Source organism: Candoia aspera, chromosome 14 (assembly GCF_035149785.1).
Source record: "Candoia aspera isolate rCanAsp1 chromosome 14, rCanAsp1.hap2, whole genome shotgun sequence".
In the NCBI taxonomy this organism is placed as follows: domain Eukaryota; kingdom Metazoa; phylum Chordata; class Lepidosauria; order Squamata; family Boidae; genus Candoia; species Candoia aspera.
In genome coordinates this window covers 19363265-19387363 of record NC_086166.1, presented here as the reverse complement: position 1 = coordinate 19387363, position 24099 = coordinate 19363265, and positions in this window count along the sequence as shown.

The window sequence follows — 24099 nt, the reverse complement described above, 5'->3', positions numbered from 1 at the left end:
GCCCTGCTGCTGCCCCCCAGATGGGGATCCTGCATTTGTTGTCCTTGGAGAACGCAGAGAGGGGAGGCATCCTAACTAAAGTTCCTGCTCACTTTGTGACTCCTTTTTAAAAATGTTTTGGAAACGTTTGAGCAGCATCCTTAGCCTGGGCAGGCTTAGGGAGAGGTGCAAATCGGCCACGGGGTCCTGGAGAGTCCACGGGGAACATGGGAAACGGAGGCTGCAGCCTCCCGTTGCGTCCTGCCACCAAGCAGCTCGGTGCTGGACTATAAACACAGCTGTGGAGGGGCCTGTTTGTCATTCAACAATTGTATTCATTGCAATTTAAACTTCTGTTATGGAAACACTCCTCTATCGCTCTTAGCTTTTATTCAGACATTGTTGATCAGATTTACTGATAGCATTTAAAAGGTTTCCAGCAGCTGGGTTATCCACACAAGTAATTCTAAAATGCAGTACGAAATGCATACCGTCAACAGTCAGTCACGCTGAAGAAGCAGAAGATATGATGGCAGCAGTAATAAAAATCAAGTTTCAGATGTGTGCGTATAAACTAAAGAACTCGCCCTTTTTTGAGAAGGAAAATCCACCAGAGAAATTCCCACCTCTTAGTCATCTTTGAATGCCAGGTTTCAGCAGAAGGTGGTCCTCTGGGAACAGTGAGCATGTTTGGATCTCAAGAGTGCGTAAATGGCACTGTCACAAAATGGCGGCCCCAGAGCCTAGCCAGTCACCCTGCAGCAACCTGGTGAATTGCTCTCCACCAGGTCAACCAGTTTTGGCCCCTTGGCAGGGGGACAGCCAGGCCAGGTTCCCAACAAGCCACAGCCTTTTTTATGTCCAAGATTGTCTCAGGCTGTAAATAAATGGAAATGCTGGATGTGGCAGCATAGTGGCTTTCCATTTCATTTTTTAATTCCAGGAATCCTCCAGGAATCTAAAACCACCGAGAGCCTGAGGATTTAAGTGGTACATAAATTGTACAAATAAATAAGATGAAATTATGCGGGGCCTGAGGCCGTGCATCACCAGTACCCAGGCCACGTTGGGAGCCCATTAAGGCTGTACCGACTGGTTCAATCTGGCAGGGTTGGCATGCTCCGGATTCCATCAAGTAAACAATGCCACCCTGGAAGCGCCCCTTCTGCCGCAATGCCTGTCCTCTGGAATGAGGTTCCCCCCAGTATTAAAACAGCTCCCACCCTACTGGGCTCTTGAAGGGCCTTAAAGACCTGGCTCTTCACCCAGGCCCTTGGAGAGGACAACTGACACCCCTTTCTTCCTTTCTGTTCCCCTCTGGGTTTGTTTTCTGTGCCATCATTGTTCCTTTGTCTTGTGCTGATCTTGTGTTTTTTGTATTAATCTGTTTTTTTAAATGTAAACTGCTCAGAGTTGCTGGGAGTCGGGCAGCATATAAATTTTTCATCATCATCATCGTTGTTGTTGTTGTTGTTGTTATTACAGACCAAGGTAATCTGCGGTTTCTGTGCAGGATGGAGATGGAGCACGTCGAGGTAGTTCCAGCCCATCTTTTTGCACCAATGTAATCTCCCAAGTTGTCTGTCCCAAATGTTTGCCAGTCCACCACCTGTACCTCCTAGTTAGCAGGAAGTGGGCATTGGGATTGGGCCTGAAAGCAAGACTCTAGATTAGAACTCCTACTGCGCACAGAAGAGCCTGAGCAAGCCTGGGGAAAGTCTGGACTTGGTATCTTTGGGTCTACTGGCCCAAATGGGCCAGGACTGACTGTACGGTCCTTGCCATTCACAGGGATGCTTGTGTGGCATATGGGGTAACATCATCTGCACCTTATCTATTTTTCTAAACAGTGTTATGTAAAAGCTTCAATAGGCCAAGGCCACAGTGGGTAGTGGTCAGTATCTGTGGGTCCACCTGGTGGCAATCACGGTGTGTGAAGACAATGATAACGACAATGATAAAGTGTATGAATTAACAAATGAAAAGGAAGAAAAACAGTCACATGCCTCTAAGAGAAAGGGAGGATGTAATAGATCCGAAGGTGGTTTGATCTTGTGGAGCAGAGTTGATGAATACATGTAGGGGCTGAATTATGAATTCAGGGGTTAAAATGTGTATCAAAAGTATGAGTTGGTGTCATCTAGTTGGTGTAACAGATATGTTCTCCAGTGAATGGTGATAAAGAAGGAACTACTGGTACAGGTAAAGTATTTCACTGAGGGAGATCAAACAGGCAGAGGAGATGAATGAAAGAGGAGGAAGGGTCAGTGAGAAGGAAAAATCTGCTGACTGATTGCTAATGCTGTTTCCTGAGAAGTGCTCAGGGTGTGTGAGCCTGCTGACCTAGCTGAGGCAGCTTCAGAGGACGCATGAGGAAGCCAGCTCCCCAGACAGCAAGCTCCCTGAACAAGCAGAGGACATGAAACATGGGCCTGGCAAGGGAGGTCAAGGGGGAGGGACTTTTTAATTGCTGTTTGTGTTCACCTGAGGAACATGGAGATGGAGGGAATTGTTCTCATATGACATGCAAAGGATGGGCCATGTTTACTTTCCTCCTAAACACAACAAGAACATACATCCTACAAGCACAAGCTGATTGCCGTCCTGGAAAAGCTGAACAGAGTAGAGACAAACTGTTGAGAAGAGCCTGGAGCTTCAGAATGGAATCAGGTCTCTTCCTTGGTGATGGTCCTGGGCCTCCTGGATGTTTGTGTTCTCCTGAGGAACAAGGAGAGGAAAAGAACCATGTCTAAAGAGGCCTGCTTGAGTGTGAAAGAGAAATGGAAGACAGGCTCTGCAGCTAACCCCATTCCCCACAGGCAGAAAAGCCCTGCTTCCTGTTTGCTTTCGGAATACTGGCCTCATGAAAGACCTGCCCTGTTTTCCATGAGGCTGATATTCCTAAAGGACAAGATGCATGACCCTTTCTGAGGGCATGATCTCAACAAACTAGAAGTGGGCAGGCCTGAAGCCAGGGCGAGAAGGCTGAGTGGAAGAGGCCCAGATCTCATGCATCACACTGCAGCAGTCTAACCTGGATATCTGGTGAAGAGGTTGCTCAGTGTTGTGAGTTTGCTTGGCCCCAAGGGTTGGGGGGCAGGTTAGGACTCGGCTCACAATGCCGTCTCTTACATGTGCTCCTGTCCCAGAAGGCTGCTCCTGCAGAGCACCACCAGTCCCTTCAAGGGGCAGCTTCCCCTTGCACCAAGCTGTCCACCGTTGTAACCCCCTGCCTTCTCCTTCAAGCGTCAGCACATCTTCAGAAGAGCTGAGGGCTTGCCGTCCCCTCCCCAGATGAATCCCCCAGAAGTCTGGGAAGATTGTTAAAATGACTTAGTACTGCCATAACTGGACTGAGTACTTTTCTAGTACTAATTGGTGCTAGAAATGCTCTTCCTTACGGATTTAAAAAAAATGGCAGAACTACCATCCCAGCAACCCTGAGCGCTCCCATACCTGGTTTTTGGAGAAGGAAGAAGATATGCAAAGTCCGTGACTAAGGAAGGCAGTTTGGCAGAAAAGAGATGCTAAGAAGAGAAGCTCCCCAAATTACGGTACTCAGAAAGTTTATGAATTGGGAAGCTCCTCAGGAACTGCCATCACCTCTGAAAAACAACCACGCAGCCAGGCCTCTCCTCCTCTCGTCCAAACCTGCCCAACCTGAGGCACCGGCAATCCAGGGAAGGGAGGTGCAGCGGTTGGCAGAAAAGGAAGTGGGAGCTTGGCAAAGCCATGGGCCAAGGTGGGGGTTTTCTTGAGGCCTCCCATGGCGACATCCGAGGCCAGCGCAGCCAAAATGGATCAAAGGTGCTGGGAGGGCGGCTGAGAGGCCGAACACTGGGCCGAAGGTCGCGCTCTTCGGGGCCAGCCTTCAACAGCAGTGCCAGCGGTTTGTCAGACACCCGGGGACCGATCCAGGCAGAATTCTCTGCTCTAGCCATCGGAGCCTCCTGACTCCTGTTCACAGCAAACCCTGGTTTACCGAATGCTGCTTTGGAGTTGCTAGAAAGGTATTGCAAGCACCCAAAGCCCTCGTGACTCCCACAGAGAAGAGTGTTCATTGCTACCTTGGCCCAGCTGGCGGGTGGTCGCCCAGGGCTGCCCAGGGCTCTCGTCAGCAGCCGCAGAGGGAGGGAGAGAGCAGAAGGCTGGAAAAGGCGGTGGAACCCTGGCATGCCCCGGCACAGAAGCCTCCGGGGGTAACAGAGCAGAGATGAGAGGGAAGAGTGAGGGGGCTGCCCAGTCTGTGCCCAGGGCAGAAATGGGCAAGTAGCCACCAGCATCAGACCACTGTGCCGACACCCCCTGGCAAAATCTTTATCTGCCACATCCCCAAGACCTTGCCTGCCTTCTCCTCTGCCGAGCCCAGCTCTACCTGCACTAAGGTCCTCCACTGCCAAAGACCCTCCCCCACTAGCTGATTGGCAAGGTGGGCAGCAGTCAGCTGGATGTGGCAGGGAGGCTGTGGCAGGACTGATGGGAGCCCCCCCCCAGGGGTGTCCAGAAAGGGGGAGGGCAGGAGACACCAGCCAGCATGAGGCTGCAGAGGCAGGAGGGGAGCTGGCCACAGCCCGCCATGGTGCCATTGCTGCCACCAGCTCGGGGACGGGCAGAGCTCAATCTTTCCTGGAGGTCATTTGAGAGCATCAGCCAGGGAAGAGGCTGCAACCACTGCCCCAGACTGCCCCCAGACACCATGGGGCCCCGGGCTTCTCCAGAAGGGAGGAATCAGAGGAACTGCATGGGCTTCAGTGGCTCTAGGTCTAATCGCCTTTGGAACCCAAACCCTGCCAATTAGTTCTGCCCTGGCAAAAAGGCTGGTGGGTCCCTAAATAAGGGTCCTGAGCAGGGAAGGCCCCCAACCCCCCCCCCCATGGGCTGCCAGGAGCCCAAGCCAGGAGCCCAAGCCGTCCAACTCCACTTCTCCTCCCAAAGGGTTAGGGTTAGGGACCACCGAGAGTAGGGCACAACCTTCGCCCAGCCCGGAAGAAGCCGCCCGCAGTCGCAACGGGCAAACCGCCCTCCCGCAGCCCAGGGCGGGGGTTCTCCAGCCGGCCACGGTGGCGCGGCGCGTCTCTCGGAAAGCGCCCGGCTGGAGAGGGCCACCGGCCGCCTGACCGCCGTCTTTGCCCCGCTGGGACCGTGCGAGGCGGAGAGCACGGACCCTTCCAGCGGGGGCGCGCCCGGAGGGGCCGCGGGCAGGAGCCGCGGAGCTTGGGAGGCCGGGCCGGACGGGAGCGCCCGGGCAGCCGCGCCCTCTCAGCGGAGGTGGCTCGGAGCTCCTCCTTCGCCGGCCGCCGCCGGGCTTTCCTGAGACGGCAGAGGCGCCTCGCTAGGAGGAAAGGAGCAGAGGAGCCGCGGGCGCGGGGGCCGCGGAGGGCGCGAGGCAACGGCAGGAGGAAGCGGGGCGACGCTTCGCTCGCCGCCCGCCTGTCGCGGCGTCGCCGGAGCTCCGGGAGAGGGCCGCCCGCCCGCCCCGTCGAGGAGAGCGACGCACCGAGGGAGCCGCTCCCGCGGGGCGCCGACAGGTGAGGGCCGGCAGGCGGGCGTGCTCTCCTGCCTGCCCGCGCCCGAGATGCCGGGGGAGCGGAGCCGGGCTGGGCGCCCCAACCCGAGAGGCGGTCAGGGCGTCGCTGAGCCGACGGGTCTGTGCCGTCGCTCCGCGCTTGTCGTCCCGCTCTTTCCTGCGGGCGGCGGGCCGGTGGGGCGCGGCCGAGGCGCGAAGGGGCTGCGTTCCGGCGAGCGGCTGCGCTTGGCCAGGAGAGGCGGGGTCCCGAGCGGCGGAGCCCGGGAGCAGCAGGGTCCGGCCGCGGCGTTTCCCTCTAGGAGGAGGAGGAGGAGCAGGAGGGAGGTCTTCCTTTAGCCCCGAACGGAGGGGCCGCTTCCCCGCCTGGACCGCGGCGCTGGACGGGCTTTGCGGGCATCTGGACGGTTTCCGCTGGGGCGCCCGCTCGGGGTCCCGTCCCCCTCTGTTGGGGTCCCGGGAAGGGCTTTGGGTTTTTCCTGACGTTCAACCCGCCTTTCTGGAACTTAAATCTAGTATTTTGTTATGTCCCGCACCTGGTGTGAGGCGGCAGAGCAGTCCTTGACCTTCCTCTGAGCGGCCTCCTTTTAGGCATTTGAAAAATGCCGTCGCCCGTCCTCTCCCAGCTCCTTCCCTCTCTTCCTAGGGCCGTTTCCAGCCCCGAGGAACCCCGCTGGAGTGGCCTTCTCGGGATCCTCCTTAAAGCAAGAGCCAAAGCTTGGCCGGGCGTTTGAGGCAGGGCCTGACCAAAGTGGGTAAAGTGGAAGGATTACTTCCCGCCTTTGGGAAATTATCCCGTGGGGGGTGGATATCAGGGATATCTGAGCGTTTTAACCTCTCAGGAGCTGAATTACAGATCCCCGGGTTGCTGTTTCAGCGCGACCCTAGCCCAACCCCAGCCCCTCTGTGCATCTGATCACCTGAGCCACCGCTGGCAAAAGCCTTTAATAACATTTATTAATCTGAAAAGGTGCTACCAGGTGCCTTCTGAGTTTTGCTAAAATCAAGTTATACTGTTTCCAAAACATTCCACCATATACAATGAGATGAATCAAGATTAATTGACAATACTTGTTTTTGAGAAATCCATGCTGACTTTTCATAATTGCTGGAATTTTCTTAGAGACAGTTTATGTTGTGATATGTTGTCACACAGAACTGTAATTCCCTGGATCTTCCTTGCCTCTGTTTTGTTATTGGAATGGGTTGCAGTTGTGTTTTTAGTACACCTCTTTTAGGAGCACCCACCCAACTTGATCTCTTTGTCCTGTTTTTATTTATTTATCTCTTAGGAATCATTGTTTCTCTGAATGTATTAAAATGTGCTTTTTTCCAAGTCTAAGGTAAACATCTGATTACACTTAGCTTTAGTTTCTCCTACAATCAGAAACTCCATTGTCTACTGCTTGCACTTCTTCAAAATGATGCCAATCGCCACATCTGAGGCGTTGGCTTGGACCACAAAAGGCTTTTCGGGATCAGGGTGTTTTTGCACTGGTTCAGAAGTAAACAGTCCTTTTAGGCGCTCAAATACCTCTTGGCATTCAGCAGTCCATTTCAGCCCAGCTCCCGGTCATTTTGTTGCTTTCTGGTCAGCCTTGCCTTTGGTTTTAAGCAGGTCAGTTAGGGGCAATGCCACTTGCGCAAAGTTAAGGATAAACTGGCAGTATAATTTAGCAAACCCCAGGAAGCTTTGTAGCTGTCTCCTCGTTTTAGGGGCTTCCCACCCCACCACTTCCTTGATTTTCCCAGGGTCCATCTCAATTCCTTTACTTGATGCTCTGCACCCCAAATAATCCAACTTTTCCTTATGGAACTTGCACTTAGACAGCTTCACATACAACTGGTTGCTTAGCAGTCTCTTAAAACCTCTCTCACCAAGGTGACATGCTCCGCCATTGTGGCGGTGTAGATCAAGATATCATCCAAATGCACTAATGCTCCACAGTACAAAAACCTGTGAAGCACCTAATTTTATTTATTTATTTATTTATTATTCAAATTTTGTTACCGCCCATCTCCCCCAAAAGAGGGACTCTGGGCATCCCTCTTTTGCATGAACACACCTGGCACCCCCTGCAGGCTGAACGGCATCACGAGGTATTCAAAAGACCCCAACTGGCAGTTAAAAGCAGTTTTCCACTCGTCCCCTTCACGAATTCTGACTCAAAAGTATGCTTCCCTCAAGTCTAGTTCTGTAAATATTTTCCCTTTCGAGAGGTGAGCTAGCAAGTCCTTCAGCAGGGGTCCAAGATATTTATGGGACATACACACAGCATTGAGACCCCAATCTGTACACAACCTCAACAATCTGTCCTTCTTTTGGAAAAGTACCGGGGCCGCCATTGATGATGACACAGGCTGTATGAACCCTCGCGCCCAGTTCTTATCTATGAACTCTCGTAATGCCTCTGTTTCGGTCTGGGTCATGGGGTGTAGTCTGGTTCTCGGCAGTTTGGCTCCTGGTATTAGTTCTATGGCACAATCGGAGCTTCTGTTGGGGGGACAGTTGGTCACATTTGGATTTGCTAAACACCACCCTTAAGTCTCTGTACTGCAACAGAATGCTGGCTTCTGTCTCAGCAGTTGCCCCTCCCTAAGCCTCCACTAGCTGTCCCGTTAACTCGCCTCCTTCGGGGGGATCGCTCGCCTTCAACCCTGGGTAGGTTCTGTCTGCGAACACCCCCTGACTTCCAATCCACCCTGGGGTTGCGATCTCTTAGCCAAGCTAATCCCAGGACAACTGATTGGCTCACTATGGGTGCTACTAGAAATTTCAAAGTCTCTTTGTGCAGCCCTATTTGCATCTCTACCAGTTCAGTGTAAAACTCAACAGGGCCCCCATGCATGTCCAACCCAACCAGGTGGGTAAAAATTATGGGGTCTTTGAGTTTCCCCACCTTCAGTCTCAGTCCCGTCACAATAGCAGGGTGCATTAAGCTGCGGGTGCAACCACAGTCCAGCATGCCCACTAAATCTGCGGCCCCTCCCCCCGTTAGGGCTCGAATTCTCAGCTCTACTGCAATGAGGGGGCAATGTCCACTTACCAACGGGTCTTCGCACCCATTGATTCAAGCCTGGCCCTGGGCGCAACTTAGGACAGGCTCCCTCCATTTCCCCCCAGTGTATGATTCTCCTTGCCAGAGTTTTCAGAATTGGTGAAGTGATTTTCGAATCCAGTCTCCATGAGAGATGCAGCCATGCCTCGGCTTTTACGTGCTGGTGGCTTTGGGTGGTCGGGCTTGGCTTTTGATTTGAGAGTTGCTGTTAGGTGTGGGCACTCTTCTACGTGATGCCCTTCTTTTCCACACTTAAAGCATAGTCCCTTCTTTGCTTTTCGCTCCTTTTCTGCTTCCAAGCTCTGGCTAGGCTTCTTTGGCATGGCAGGAGAGTTTGTGGGGGTTGGCGTTCTCCCCCAGGCTGCATGCGCAAATGGCATTTGAATTGAAGTTGGGTGTCTTCTATTTCCCTGGACAGGCAGATCCACTCTCTCGTGGTTCGTGGGTCTCTGCACCCCAAGGCCCAATGTAGGATCTAACGCTTTGAACTCCATGGCGTATTCCGATACTGATTTCAATCCCTGCTTGATGTGCTGCAAGCCCACTTTCACCCAGAGGGGGTCCTCGAATCACTCCCTTAATACGAATATAAATTCGTCCAGGGCTTCCAACTCTGGTGCCTCTGCATTGTGCAGTTGAATGTACCGGTCGACTCCTGTACCTTTCAGTCACTGTCCCACAAACCGCACTTTTGCCTGCTCTGTTGTGAAAGTGTCCTCATACTCTTCCATAAATGTCTCAATGTTGGCTAGGAAGAATGCTAATCATTGGGGGTCTCCATCAAACTTTACACAGAACTCCCGGGAAGCTCCCACCTTCGGGCAGCTTAGCACTCCCCCAAGACCTCCCAGGCTAAAACTGCCGGTCATGGTTCGTACTTCATCCCATGACACGGAGTGCCGTTCGCATCCTTGCCTCCGGCCTCTCTCCTCTCCCGGGCCTCTCCTGGTCACTGGGGAGGGTTGCCTGGATGCTGGTTTCGGGGTCAGCTGCAGTAGGAGTAGCTCTAGCAATTTCAACATTTGCTGCAGCATCATTTCTATGCCAGACGCCCATTTGGTTAGTGTGGAAACAGCGCAGTCCAGTTGATCCATTCTGCCTCTTGATCGGCCTCTCGCTCCCCTTGGCTGAAGTGGCTGATGACTGGTTCCACACCATCCCCGACTCCTGCTGACTAGTGGTGTCAGCATTTACTGGCATCACCTGGTGGTTCCCATTCCCTTTCTGCTGGTTTGCTGGGGAATGCTAGGGCAGTAGGGAACCACACTGGTTTTAGGTGGGGAGCCTCTGGTTGAGGGTTCCATCAACTAGCAGGCTCTGTATCTGTGAAGTCAATGAGTGAGTCCCCGGGCTCTTCCTGGGGATCCCACGTGAGGCTCTGTCGCTCCTCTTTGCCACCTTCAGAGGCATAATCCTCATAGTCCTCTGACTCCAATATTGTCACTTCAGGTTGCAAAGGTTGAGTGGGTGCGCGCTCCTGAAGGGAGGGTGAGCCTTCTAGTGTAGCCGCCGCTCCGTTGGAACTTTCCTCATCGATCAGTTGATCAGTGGGTAAAATTGCCATGGTACCCTTGAGTCTTTCTGTGAGGATCGTGGGTTCAGATATCACAATGGTAAGAAACCTCTCTGGAACCAGTCAGGTCTCAGTAAAGTATTTCTTTATTGTAAGATACAGTTCCATCTCCATCTAAAGACTCAAGTGAATAAGATTTCCCAGTCCCCTCCTTTTACTTGCCCCAGTTTCCCACCTTCTTTTGAAACTGAATATTTACGACTGCTACTGGCTTTACAACATGATTCCCAGCACCATTCTTCATTGTCTGTTTGCTGGTAAGATGTTAGCCACAACACTCTGGCGTCAGCTTGCTGGGTCAGTCAGTGATGTCTCCATTTCACAGAACAATCAATCCTCCCTCTCCCTCCTTTATAGCCCATGACAAAGGAGAAGGACCAGAAGGGGTTTTTATGGCTTCTGGGCCAAACCTCTGACACAATAGCATGACAAAGTGTGGGCTTAGCATATAATTCAATTCCTCCTCCCTCTCAATTGCATCTTTTCATTTGGAATAAATTTGTGATATTCTAACCAGGGGGTCATCCCATCAGGCCCCAATAAAATTGGAACCACCACTAACCACCACTAGAAGGCAGCAAAAATCCCAATGACTGCTAAAGAAGAGGTACTCCTTGTTGCCATCTAGTGGACACCCAGGTTTTTTGCACCCATATGATAGCACTGCTACAATTATTCTCTCATTTACTCCTGAAATGCACAAATCAGTCTCAAATGCCTATTCGACTTTTTGTCTCACAATCTCACAGGATCAAGGTTTCAGCTCAAGTTCACTTTGCTTTAACTAAACCCTTTCTTCCCAGCTCTTGTGAGGTATAGCTCTTCATGCACCACCAATCTTTCACCCACAAAGTGTGAGCCATGGTCCTGAAACCCAAACTCTGATGTTTACTTCCATAGCTGGTCCTTCTCTGTTGCCTGGGAGAAGGGATGAGAACCTCATCTAGGTCCCAAGTTCCTGAGTTTCTTCCTAGAACTTCAAAATCTGAGATTATAGTTGTTGCTGTTTCTCAGCAACAGCAGTAGCATGTAACTAGACAACCCATGACCCATTGGGTCATCCTTTCAGAAATATTTCCTTACCAGATTTCTCAATGCCTTCAACAATGGCAGAGCTTCTAATGTACTGGAAAAGTTCTTAAAAATTCAGGGAGAGATTTATCTGCCTTGAAAGTAGCCAGTGTCGAACTGTATAGTCCAATCAAACATCACGACTTGACTACAGGAAATATTTTATGAAATTTTGTATTATGTCATAAAATGTTTTATAAAATTTGCCAGATTTCTTTTCCATGGGAGTCATGGGTTCTGGATTTTGGATGCATTCTGAAAGTTAGCCCATTTGAGGTACCTTGGTTCAAAAATTGTTGCCCTACGATGCACCATTTTGTCCAGTTAAAGGTTACAAAATACAGACAGACACAAGAGTTTTAGTAGTATGTAGATAGTTCCATTTTAGTCTGCACTGATCATGGCCCATCTTCAATCAATTACTGTGCCCAGTTCTAGGTAATACATTATAGCAAGAACTTGTACAAATCAGAACAAGTTCAAAGGAGGCAATGATGATAATCATGGAATAGAACCTAATTCCTATGAAAAAGATTTAACCTTGAAAATGCAAGGCTGGATGTGTTCAAGCAGCCATCTGTCAGGGAAACCTTAAATTGCATTGAGCAGGGAATTGGACTGATGGTTTAAACAGCCAACAGTATACTTTTGTATTTCCACATGGAAATACATGCATATTTCATCTTGTTTCTGTTTGTGTCAGCCCTGTGAGTTTTCTGGAGCTTTTTCCTCTACTCATTTTCTTTCTTGTGAATTCCTTTCTACCTTACCTCCTGCTATGGTACCTCCTGTGCTCTATCCAGTAAGTTTTTATCTTCGTAAGAATTCAGGCATAAACAATCACAGCTGCCATTATCTTACCTGTGTTCAAGCATCACTATAAGCATGCATTTGCTACACATGCACAGGATGCTATATTAAGGCCGAAACAAAATGCAAGGATTGCAGTGCCTAATTGCAGTGTCACACTGATCTACATTCTACTCCTTATGGTCCTACATTATAATTACTAGCAGAACACCTTTGCTTTCTCTTATTTTCTTTCCAGGTTCACATGTTAGCAAAGTCTGTACTCTCCATTTGCAGTAAGATAGGTGTGCCAAAAAGGAAATTGGTTTGGAAATTCCTATTTAAGCTCCCCCTTTGCACTGTGCTTTCAGATCTCTGTTTACCTGCTCAGTGACCTCACTTCCTGAAAACTGGATGTCTCAGATGCCTTCTAGAGTATCTGAAGTACGCCCTCCTTGCTCATATGAAGCATTCACACTGCCACGCAGTATGGGTAGTCCACCAGAAACACTCCTTATGACACAGAGAGCTGTGATGGGCTGTGCGAATAAGCTTGGGAGATGGGGAAGAGCAGGGCAACAGTCGGACAAGAGATAGCTCAGGCCACAGAGGGAACAGGGTGGAGGAAGCATCTCCGAAGGGCCCTCCCTATTCTCTGGAAAGTCAAGGCAGGGAGGGAGGAGGGCTTTCAGACTTCCAAGACTGACGTCAACCCTTCACCATAATCCAGACAGGAAACCAAAACCACGAATACTATATCTTTATTGTAAGGTTACAGTGAGAGAACCTCGCAGGTAATTCCTTCTGTGGGCTGAGGTGTCTCCCGTCTGACCGTTGCCCTGGCTGCAGCTCTTCCTCCTGCCTCCCGAGCTTATTCGCACAGCTTGTTACAGGGACAGTATAAAGATGGTTAAATACTTACTTATGCGTGCCACCGACTCGGGAGACTCTGGGTGCCTTAACAACCTAGCCTATAAAATGTGTCAGATAGCTGCCCCCCCACAATGCTGTTGTCTGCCCAAGTGGGGTTCTTCTGGCCAGGACCCTGCAGAGAGCACCATTTGTACCACCTGCCTGAACACGAACGCCCCACAGGCCATTCTGGAGCGAGGGGGCCATGCGCTGCTCCTCTGACTCCACCCTGACCTCTGAGAATTGCAGGTGGGGATGCGGATGGGTGGGCAGCTCCTGGGTCAAACGGTCCCAAAGTTAACAATACATAATTCATAACTGTCCGGGACTGACTCTTCAGTGCGTGCGGCTGGCCACCTGCTTGCCCAGCGAACCACCTTCCCTGCCCTTTCAGAGCTTCCTCCTCCTGTAGTCCTCTGCTGCCAGATTTCTGAACTTTTATGGAACTGGAGACCAGAGTCTCCAGTTGTGTTGACAGCAAATGCAGTCCCAGGCTAGCAGATACAAAGTGTGCGTCCCAACTTCATGTATGCATCAGTGGGACCTGAGGTGGCAGGCAGAGTTTGATCAGGAAAGAGACCTTGGGAGGTGGGCTGTGAAAATGCGGATGAAGAATACAAATGTCCTTCTCAGGATCAATAGAGGAGTAACCGAAAATAAAATATATTGCATATCATCTGGGATTATCCAATGGAATGACCCCTAAAAATATTGATGGAAGATGGAACAATCTGTGGTTTTGATCGTGATGACTGTCCATAGCTTCTCAGTATCAACAGGAGGGTGACATGGTGCTCCTGTTGCCCTTGTTGACTTCCCGCAGCGCCTGGTAGCCCCTCTGGCAATAGATGGGCCTTGGTCTGGCTCTGCACAGCCCTGTTATGCTCTTAGGATGTCACTTGTAGGGTGACGCCATACAGGAGCTCATTCATGGACCGCATAAGATTCGTCCCACCCTCTTCAGTGACACTCTTTTCCTGACGGGTCCATCTCACACAACGGCCCTCGGGGCGAGCATAGGTTCTCTGCACCACAACTACTATGTATTTCCAAGTGGCACAAGTTAGGGGAAAGGGCACGCTGCTCTCTCTAACAGCTTTCGTCTGCATCTTTAAACTGACTGAAGCTTGTGAAACTGACTACGCCAATTGCTCTGATAATAGCATGTTGTAAAATTTACTATAGGAAAAGCAAAGTAACAAGAAGTTTTTGAGAAATAAGATAGGGACTCTAAGGCTCTTCTGGGCAGGAACAGTTTCATTCTTTAAAAACCTGCATTTCAGTATGCAGGAATAAGGGAATCGTATTTTTTCACATTTACAGATACCATAGAAAAACCTACCACGCAGCATTAGCTGGAGTGTTTGTGCAGTTCTTGCTCACTTGAAACCCCAGGCCTCACTAGCACTTCCTTATTCTCTGAGGCGTGTGCCTCAGCTCCCACTGGAAGCCCTCGCTGGGGGGGATTTGTGTTTTCCAAAATGGCTCTCATTTGTTGTGCATTATGCCCAGAAGGCTCCAGGGTGGGTCTGGCCCTGGTCCGACGGTCCAACTTCACTCATCCACACTTGGCACGTTGCACCTGTAAACCAAATGACTGCAAGTGGGCAAGCCAGCTGCTTGGCAGGTGGGCAGCTCCCATGGAACACACGCATTTGTATGTGCGTGCAACAAAAGAAACACATGTAAAAACAGGTGACAGAGCAAAACGGGGAGCTCTGCTGGCTTTGCGCAGATGGGTCTCTCTCTCTCTCTCTCTCTCCCCACCCCCGCCCCCCCAGGGCTGGTTAGCAAAACTTTGCTCCGAAGGATCTTTGGTGTGACGGTGGAAATCATCCATCAGCTTGAGCTGTTTTTTAAGCCTATATCTACTCAAAACTAATTTAAGCTGAAGTAAGAGTGTGACTGATAGTTATCAACTGAGAAAAAGGACCAATGGAAGCTCTCAGTGATCTTCCCAACTTCGCCCTAGGAAGCCCCCCGGCCAGGAGCCAGGAGCATCCACCGGAACAGGCCTATCAGGCATCTCTGGCAGGTGCTCCGCTCTTTAAATGGCAGTTAGACCAGTTTCTAGAGCAAAAGTCAAAGTTCAAGAAGCTCAGCCAGCAATCTCAAGTGGTTCAAACTATTCGTTCTTTCCAAACTGCAGATTTTGGGCACTGGGCCATTAGGCCCGCTGCTAGCAGAGCACTTGTGCAACGGCGACGGGATCTTGTGCCCGTGTGTGCCAAGAGGACTGGGCTCCACATCCAGTTTCTACCTGATTCAAGCAAATCCATCCCCTCCCTTGCTGCTGACATCCCTTTTCTAGGATCAGCCTGTGCGGCCCTTCCCTTCCCTCCCCTTCTTTTTTTTTTTGTCCATTAACTGGGTTGGGCAGCCTAGAAATAAGGCACATTTCTCAGAAATCCAAACTTGGGCAAAAATTTTGAAGCTCGTGCTCCTAATTTCAAATATTAAGACTTTCACGTTTTAATTTTAAATTTTGATTTTGAGAATTTTAAGGTTGCTCTCCTTTCATGGGCCAGCTTGCTTTCCTGTTTCTTATCTGTAATGCAAGTTGAAGACAGAAAAAGAACAAAACTTCTAATTCCTTTGTCTCTTCTCTCTCTCCCTCAGTGATCTCTAGTGTACAGGGGTGTACCTGTAGACCCATAAAAGATGGGAGAGCTGCCCAACTTTTGCCCTTTTTTACCACACCTCATGGACACCCCTACTGGGGGTAAAGGGTTTTTTCATTCTGGTGGGACTCTGTCCTGCTTCCTTTGAGGAATCAGGGTGATAAATGGAATTAAATGCAAAACTGTACCAAGTTAATTTTCTATATTGCAGGAGACATCAGGTTTTCCTTCTCGAGCCAAGGGTGGCTCCCTCTTCGTGGCACTGCAGTGGGCTGGCAAATCAAGCCAAGGAGGAGGCTACTGGCAGAAAAAGCTTACGCTTCTGGTGGCATTGGGGAATCCAGGGAGCCAGCCGTAGTTCGCCATGGATCCTCAAGTGGTTCCAGGAGAAATTCAGAGCGTGCCAGGTAAGGGAAGGGGAGGCTGGGCCTAAACAATATTTAGGGGGGTTACCTAACTTTGGTGGACAGCAGATGCTGTGTCAGATCCTCATGCAGATCTCCAAATGGGTGGGGCCATTTCCCATTGGGGATTGGGCCCTCTGAGACCCCCCCAGCAAAGGAGGGCTGGCACAGGAAGGAGCCTCAGCAGAAGAACTCCCTGGCGTGGCTCACCCTTCCCCTCCCCTCCTCTCACCCTGGATTCTTCTGCCCTCTGGAGACCCAGGAAGGTGGTTCTTCTTCCATACCCGCCTCCTCCTGCCACAGGAAACGAAAGGGCAGCTGTGGAGCTGCTGGGGGGCCAGGAGAGAGACTTGCGCCAGTGCCCAGGTACAGCCAGGCAGGTGGGTCTGCCTGCGGAGGACCAGCGGGCATGCCTCAGGCAACAGCAGCACCCGAGGAGGCCTGGCAGGCTTCCTGCACCCACGACTTCCCACGCCAGGGAGGTCAGTGGGCAGGCTAAGACTGCCTTATTTGACCTGGTTGCATGTGCCGTATGAACACCGTGGGGCCTGCTCTTCTTGAACATGCGTCCATCCATTCCAACTGCCAGTTTGCAACATAAGCCAAGGTATGCCCTTCCAAACGGGGATCAGCCCCTGGTGTATGCAGCGTGCAGCTTAAGAGTGTGATGTGGCTGTGTCCAGATGTGCACCTTCTTTTGCGTTAGGTTTTGTTTTCCGTTCTTTTCTAACTTGCAAAGCTGCAATGTCTTGTCCACACAATGCAGAGAAACCTGGTTCTTCACCCACACATTTGCAACAGGATGTGCGTAAACTTCTCTATATTTCACTTTCACAAACCGGGTCTCTTTCCTCCCATCCCATGCTGTTCACTCTCCCGAAGCACAACAGTTGTGAAAATGCACACAGTCCACGCTCCTCTCTTTTTCCCGGAATAATTTCTACTGTGGAATTGCAGAATTCCTAAGTCACCCTATTCTGAGTCCTCCTGTATTTGTTTGTTTGTTTGTTTATTAAATTTACACACCGCCCGTCTCTCTATAAAAGTGACTCTGGGCAGCTTATGTCATGAGCACTGATGGTGAGCAGGAAGGGGCCCCTATACAGGGGGGGGAAAGCATGCGTAGTAGAGAGAGTTTGAGCTGTCATTCAAAGAGACCCAGAACAGACCCGCCTTGACTTTTGGGGTTTATCTGTCTGGGTTTTCCCACACTTCTTCAGTTTGGTAGGATTTCCCGTCTACTTTAGCAGTAATAAAGCGCTAGAGACTTCTTCCTCGTCTCGGCGTGGTTCTTGCTTAGTCAGGACAGCTTACAAGTAAAAGAGTCATAAAAACCATTATGAAAATACAAAAGATAGAAGATAAAAGGGGGCAACTAAAAGGCGGAGAGAGCGTCTTTAAGCCACCCCTAGGGCTGCCTACCACTCTTGGACCCCGAAGCTAGTTGGCAGAGGCAGGTCTTAACACTGGCATTCCTATATTCTCTAACCATGGAAGGAGCTATGATTTGCCAGAAATCCATAACGGGCTTCATAAAGATAGCAAAAGCAGATTAATCTGTAAAGGAATTGTCCCTAGGGACCAGTTGTTCAGTTCCTTAGGGTAGAAAGTGGGCAACTACTTTGCCTGCTTCTTTCCCTTCCAGACAATCAGCCCTGCTACATTCAGAAACCATTTTTGTGAAGAATGTAGATTACCTTTGTACATACATGGGAAGGGTTCCTTCTACTGTATTCTAAAAGTGAAAGGTGAAAGGGCAGGCAGAAGCGAGACACAGGGCTTCTCTGAACACAACGGTCATTGTTTTGAAATTCCAGGGTTAAAAAAAAGTTGGATGTACAAGCATGCAGAAGTGCTGGTACTCAGAACAGTTTGGCATGTAGAGAATGGGATGGAGACAGACTTGGAATTTTCACTGGTGTCAAAGATTGCCCCTCCCCAAATACCCCGCAGGCAGGGGGTCTGCAGGGGGGCATCAAGAATGTCAAGAGGGCAGCTGTGACAGTGCGATTGAAGCTCCGCTGGTTACTTATGTGCCTTGACAAAGATTTATTCATTACTGCAATTTATATATCACTCAATTCTGAAAAGGCCCCATCCTATTCCTGTGCATTTGATTCAATTCCTACGTGAATAACTTTACATTTAATGAATTGTTAAACTTCATTCTGTTACATTTAGCTCATTTCTCTAACCTTTGATGATCATTCTGAATTTTACTTAGTCTTCTGATTCTGATTTTTGTCTTAGCTGTCACACCCAGTGCTGTATTATCTGCAAATCTGATAAATTTTATCTCCAATTAAATAATAAAAGCACTAGCAAGTACAGGGCCCAGGAATGAGCCTTGTGGCACCTGCTCAGTGCCTTCAGTTGGCTGAGGATTTCTCGAATACGACTTTTGAGTTAGCCATGCATCCTCTTAATTGTCACACCTCTCAGCCCAAGTCTGCTAATCAGAATATCCAGTGCTTTGCTGAAATCAAGGTATATTCTGTCTACAGTATTTGCACAATATTCCAAGGAAGCTGCGCAATAAGAAAATGAGATAAGATTAATCTAGCAAGGTTTGTTTTTGATAAATCCATGCCAACTTCACAATCATAACATTGTTTTCAAAGCATTTACATATCAATCATTTTAAGATTGCTTTGGAATCTTCTCGGCTGTCAGTCTGGCTGCCTGTCTGTAGTTCCCCAGTTCTTCCTTTCTTCTTCCCTTTTTGAAGACAGGGGCAGCGTTTGCAACCCTGATACTTAATTCATTCTCCAGGATTTCTCAAAGATGATACACCGACTTTTGTTTGGCCCGACTTTCAGGAAATTCCTTCAGTTCTCTAGAATGCAGTTAATCTGACTCCTCTGATTTAAAGTGAGGGAAAATATCCTGTCCCACGTAACTGCCACTCTCTGTTTTCAATCCTGCCCCTTCACCCTCTTCTTCACAATGACCTGGAAGGACACATGGTGTTTTGCTGCAGAAGATGAGCCAGAACAGGAGTAGGATAGAAGCCTTTTCTTGGTTACCTGCTAACACTTTTGCCATCTTCCCTGAAAAGCTGGCATATTATTTTTTTTCCTTTTTCTTCTGTGTTTTTATTTGTTGGTGACCCATCTGCCAGTTGACTTCCTACATGCATCCTTTGTTGTTTTAAAATGTTTGTTAATCTTCTCTGCAGCCGCATTGACTAATATGACTCTCGTCCTCCTTGGGTTCCTTTTCTTGTTAGTGTCTCATCATTGCTCAGAGTTGGTTCAGATCAGCCTGTGTGAACTCCAAGAGACATGTCCAGTTTTCCTTAGGATCAAGAATATTAGTTGGACCTTTTCTTCCAAGGTTCCTGCTACTTCCACTTCCTCAAATACATTTTCCCTGTTGGCTATAGTCAAGTCCAAGATAGTTGATTCTCTTACACTTTCCATCTTCTGAAGGAGAAAATTTCAGCAAGAAATAGGAAAGTCTGGATTTCCTAGAGGGACCAGATCTGTCAGAATTTGTCTCCTAATAGATGTTGGGGTAATGGAAGTCTCCTGACTTTTCCTAGCAGCTATGCCATGTAGGCGTCCTTCAAGATGTGGACCTTTCTCTGCTTTTCCAGTCTGAGATCATGAACTCTATTGACATGTCTCCTCTGACCTTTCTTGGAAGAAAATAGCCTTAGAATGGAGTGCATGCTGGGCAACCTCAGGCTGGACTATTCTAACTGGTTCTACAGGAGAACCTTTGCGTCTGGTCCAGAAATCTCAGTTGATAACAAAGCTGGCAGGCAGGTTGGCCTGTGGAAGAACCACATTTGTCCCTTGTGCTGTTTCAGACAAGACACCAAGTGCTGGTTATTATTTGGGGAGCTCCAGAAGGCTTGGGAGAGAACACAGTGCTGGTCCTGGTCCTCCTGAACTTTGCCTACACTTCCTGCAGGTTTGTCGCATGGTGGCTCAGGCTGGGTTTTTCTGTAACTGTCCCACTTCAGAGTGTGCTCCCTGCTGAATTGACCTTTAGAGCTTATCTTTTTCAACAGGCATTTCATTATGAGAGATTGTAGTCGTTATAGTATGATTGCTTTTATGCTTTTATTATGAATTTGGTAGTCAGTGGGATAAAAAGTCTAATAAATTAAAAAATGTTCATGTAATTTTAAACTGCATCAATAAAAGTATAGCTTACAAAGCACCGATGAAAGGGGCCATTTAAGCTGCGAGTGAGACCGTCCCAGACAGGTGGCCCTCTGGCTTCTGCTTGGACAAACTGCCCTCCCCGCCGCCTCGGTGAAGAGATGCCGACCCTCTCTGGGAAATTGGCTCCTTTGCCAGTGTGCTTCTGGATTTATGAGCAGTTCAAAGGAATCCACCTTCATGTAACTTAAATCCATAACTCCTTGCACTGCCCTCTGGAATGACTCTTTTCTGTGGGACACCCTTTCAGGTAAACAAAGAGAGCTGCCTTTTCAGTCTCCTCTTTGCCAGCATGTCCGTGTGTCCTGCATCCGTCAAACCCACTTTGAATCCAGTTCTGGGTCCTGCAGCCCATAAAGAAGGACTCTGGAACTGGAACTGGTTCAGAGCAGGATTGTGAGGGTGATCAGGGGATTGGGAAGTGGGTTCCAGGAGAGACTTGTTTAGCCTTGAGGGGCCAGGTAGCATACAGTATTTCAAGCATGGGAGTGATGGCCCCTTAGAAAACATCGGGACCTGTTCTTTACTCTCCACGGGGCACATTGTGGAACAACTGCTTTGAGGAAGGCAGAGTCGCCTCGAATGCTTCGGACCTTTTTCTTTCTAGGGTTACAAGCAATTCAACAGGGGAAGCTTTCAGTAGGACAGGTAGTTGTTGGGGCTGGGGATCAATGGCTTAAGGTCCCATCCACCTGGAGGGGTCTATGGGGCAGCCTGTGGCCCTTAATTGGAAAGCTGAGTACAATGACATGACCTTCAGCATAGGCTGCACATTTCAAAACCTTTTTCCCAGGATTGTAAACAGTCTCTGACTATAAAAGTCCAACCAGGGTGGCACGAGTGCAGATCTAGGTTGCCAGGTGGGCCCTTTCCGTGCTCAAAGAATCTGTGTCCTGAGGAAATGCTTGAACTTCTGGTGTTTGAGCATTGGGTGAAACAGCTGCCTGGGAGCCCTCTCTGGCCTGCAAGGGTGAGATTCCAGCCTGTCGTCCACCATATCGGAGGTACTCCGGTGCATCTGTGCCTCCTTCCTCAGAGGCATCCCGCAAAAGGCAGGGTCCTCTTCTGTCTCAGTTTGAAATTCCATGCAGGATGGAGAGATTCAGAAGTGCGTGTCCTCGCCTTGCAAGAGGATGACAAGGCGTACGTGAAGAGACCAGGGCCAGGCTTCAGGCTCTGCCTCGGCTTCGCTCAACAAGACAAAATGTCCTTTGAAAGACAAAATAATTAGAAAAGCAGCCTGCGTCCCAACCCTGCTGTTGACTCTCATCTCTGCGGGAATCTTCCTTGGGTCCCCAGGAAAGGTCCTCCTGTTCCAGAAGGGGAGGGGGCTTCCCTCACCTTAGATCCGTTTCTTCAACATATTCCTTGAGTCCAGCCCTCGCATCACCATAGTGTTGCTTTAGGTCAACATTAAACCGGGAGGCGGGGGTGGGGGTTATCATCGTGAGGGAGTTGCCTGGGAGCCTACCTGATCACACGTGCCACACTCCTCTGCAGACATGGATCCTGGGCCTTTTGTGGAAGCTGCCACGAGGCCAGCACTGACAATACGGGCCTGGCTCTTGCAGGTCAGACTGTGCGTTGCCCTTGTGGCTAGGATGGCACCAACAAGCTGGAGGCAAGATCATGCCAGGACCAAGGGAAGCTCTGCAGGAAGCCAGGAAGGGAGAAGTGAGTCGTGTGGTGTCATCTAAGTTCAGGGCTGGCCAGAGCATGGGGTTTCTGAAGGTGACAATCCAGAGAGTCCTCCCTCTCCATCCATGGAGTATGGGCAGTCCCCGAGAAGCTGAACCATTTCGGTGAGGCCAGTGTGGAGGGTCCTGGGAAACTCTGGGCCATGGACTGAATGGATCTTTTCCCTCTTGACTACTCTCCATCGCTCTTTTTGCATCACACTAACCTGAAGTGGTTGTGAGTCAGCATGAAGCAGGTGCTGGAACAGAGAAGCCCTAAAATCATCGAGGTGGTGGTTGGACTTTGAGATCCTTCCAACTGTTTGCTGCTAAAACATTTTGGACAGAGAGCTATCCAGTTGGCTTGAGGAGCACCAATGAAGAATTCACCCAGCTCACGCAGTCAGGAGATTCCCCCTAGTATATAACCTGGATCTACTTTCCTGCAGTTTCAACCCACCAGTTCTGGTCTTGTCTTTCAGAATGACAGACCATTCCTCTCTATGTTAACACTTTGGATTTCTGGACCCTGCTATCATAGCTTGCTCTCAACCTTTGCAGGATGATCATGCCCATGGAGTCCTTGGTGCTCTCTCAGCCTTGTTGTTTTCTTGCAGATGTTTCATTGCCAAACTAGGCAACATCTTCAGTGCAAAGAGGGAGTGGGCCTTGCTCTCAGTTTATATACTGTGGCTTGCCCTGCTTGTGTTGGTGGGGGCGTTGTTCTCTCCTTGGGAGTCCTTTGATTGGGCTGTTGTTTGCTGCTTGGTTGATTGCCTGAGTTAATAGTTCCTTGACTGGGGTGTATTGTGCTGTTTGATGGTTCATATGGTGTTAATCCCAGTGCTGATTTTTGCCTATCTGGGTGTTGATTGCTGGCCAGGGAGTGTCCTGGTCTTTTGGCTTTTCTGCTGTCCCTTCTGAGTGGTATGTAAATGTTGTTTACCTCTGTGTGTCTGTTGATGGCTGCTTGGTCTGAGTGCCAGGCTTCCAGGAATTCTCTGGCGTTTTTGGATTTGGCTTGGTTTCGGATGCTCACCCTTTCCCAGTTGAAACTATGGTTGAGTCTGGGCATGAGACCATGCCCATGTCTTTTAACCATTCCTCCCAATGCCTGGTTTCAGGACCCTTTGCCATCTTGGTAGCCTTCCTCAGAACTCACTGCAGTTTGTTGCTGTCCTTTTTGAGCTGCTCAGAACTGGACACAGGACTCCAAACAGGATGTGACCAAGGAAGACACGGTGGAGTGAAACCATTACTTCCTATGATCTGAACTCTGTGTTCCTGCTTATTTGCCTTTTTAGCAGCCACATCACATTGTTGGCTCATGTTTAACTTGTAATGGACAAGGACACCCAGACCCCTTTCACAGGGGCTATTGCCAAACCATCCTACATGTGTGCTTCACATTTTTCCTGTTCAGATGCTGAATTTTACATTTCTCCTTGTTGTGTTCCATCCCATTCATTTCATCCCGCTGCTCAGGCCGATCTAGATTTTTCTGGATCTTTTGTCATTCATCCGAAGTATTAACCACCCATTCTGCTTTGCATCATTTGCAAGTTTGATAAGCGTCCTGTCAACTCCCTCATTCAAGCCCTTGATGAAAACACCGGACAGCACAGAGCCCTCCCCTTGAGACTTCCCTCCAGGCTGAAGCAGACTCTCGGGGTGCAGTCATTCCACCAGGGGCAAATAGCTCTAACAGCATCATCTAGTCCAGGCGTGTCTAACCCGTGGCCCGCAGGCCTCATGTGGCCCTGAACAGCTAGTAGTGCGGCCCACAAAGAAAATTTGTGCCAGAACTTGAAGATGAAAAATGGCTCACAGATTTAGCGTTTTCGGTGGATGTGACCGCTCATTTAAATGAGTTAAACATGCGTCTTCAAGGTGAAAACCAACTTATCACTGCAATGTTTCAAACCGTAACAGAGTTTGAAATGAAACTTAAAGTATGGCAAGCTCAAGTTATGGAAAATAATTTTAATACATTTTTATATGTTGGCTAAACACAGTCCTGTGAACAGCGAGAAATATGCAGCCTTGCTTTTCGGTTTGATGCAGGAATTTGAGAACAGGTTTCAAGATTTCTGGAAAAATCATCAATATTGTGGTATATTTTCGACTCCATTTTCAGTCGACATAACTACATTACCTCTGGATTTTCAAAGGGAACGCACAGAGTTGCGATCAGACATTCAGCTCAAAGAAAAATGTGATCATGTCTCTCTACTGGACTTTCATAAGCCCTATCTTCCCAGAGAAAAATATCCCTCGCTTCACAGTCACGCCTTATTCATGACATCGCTTTTTGGCAGC